Source organism: Triticum aestivum, chromosome 7A, assembly GCF_018294505.1.
Source record: "Triticum aestivum cultivar Chinese Spring chromosome 7A, IWGSC CS RefSeq v2.1, whole genome shotgun sequence".
Classification (NCBI taxonomy): domain Eukaryota; kingdom Viridiplantae; phylum Streptophyta; class Magnoliopsida; order Poales; family Poaceae; genus Triticum; species Triticum aestivum.
In genome coordinates this window covers 142,248,276-142,249,568 of record NC_057812.1, presented here as the reverse complement: position 1 = coordinate 142,249,568, position 1,293 = coordinate 142,248,276, and the positions used below count along the sequence as shown (strand labels likewise).

Sequence of the window (1,293 nt, the reverse complement as noted above, 5' to 3'; positions counted from 1 at the left end):
CTTGCATCAGTTGCAGGCGTTGAAGCTCACATATACATCTGCTTAGCTTTGGTGCACAGATTATTTGTAATCTGTGCATTTGTTAGCAACTTTATTTGCTGGATTTTGGTATATATATTTTTTGAATTCAAGAGTTGGTAGGGGCCGCACAGACACGTGCCCCCTCTGCCACAAATTACGAGGTAATATTTAGAGAATGAATTATGTATGCTCATCTGTTGTTGTTGCATCATCATTGTTACTGAAATCTTTGCACGATAGATAATCTTTTTGTTAAGTGTTGGCAGGGGCCGCGTGAACACGTATCCCCTCTATCACAAATTATGACGTCTACTCTCCTGAAAGGAGATGGTAAACCAATGCGCGCTCACAAGATGCAATGTAGGCCACCGATCTAGGCCATGAGACTTCTTGATCTCTCGTTGACCCCGTCCAGGTAAGTGAGTTCCAAGGAAGCCCTGCGTGGCGTCTAAATAGTCGGCTCTAGCTCCCGACAATGCCCGAGTCCTCGATGTGGGACTAAACGTGAGTACAAGTTCTGGTGGCCTCTTGAAAGCTGGGTGGTTTTTTTTTTTTTGAGTAATTGAAAGCTGGGCGCTAATGCCGTGTCTTTGGAAATTATTAGGGCCACAAACCTGCTAACTCAGGCCCACCGTGTAGTTTATATTAATCGGCCCAATAAGCTGCAACTTGTATATAAGTCTCCATCATGCACGACATCGATGCCGAATTTGAATTGGAAACGGTTGCTTGATTCGATAGCGTTTCGATTAAAATTCAGGCCAACACGAACCCTCGATCTACGCTTTTCGTTTTCTCCTAGGCCGCAGCGTACTTCGTTAAGTTGTTTTGTGTTAGGGCACGAAATCACGAATTGAAGAGTACTTTTTTCAATCTGGGAGTTTTTCTTTTTTTTTCGTAAATTCGTTGATCTAAAATATTTTATCTTTTAAACAGTGCATCCAAATCTGGAACCGTTTTCACCGTTGGATTTCGCGCGTCGACATATTCAAAACTATATTTCATGTTGATAGGTCTTGATGAACTTTTTTTATGAAAAAAACCCGGACCGGGAGCATGTTTTTTCCACTTTCCGAAAGCCGTTTCCAAGAGGCACGGCCGTGCCTCTCGTGGAAGCAAAACTATGCCTCTCATGAAAGCAAAACCATGCCTCTCACGAAAATAAACGTGTTTATCCGTGCAAAAAAAAAATCCCCGAAATTATTTCTTGTCGAAAAGCTAAGAAAGACAGATGAAAAACCGAAAAATGGAAACAACCGGAAAAAAACATCT

General features: G+C 42.1%; 1 non-coding gene across 1 annotated transcript; it reads right to left on the bottom strand.

Annotated features, from left to right (window-relative positions):
- Nucleotides 1-283: 283 nt before the first annotated feature.
- On the bottom strand, nt 284-444 carry LOC123155046 (U1 spliceosomal RNA). Its single transcript, XR_006477178.1, has one exon. It is a non-coding gene; the product is annotated as a U1 spliceosomal RNA (small nuclear RNA).
- Between the last annotated feature and the right edge of the window lie 849 nt (nt 445-1,293).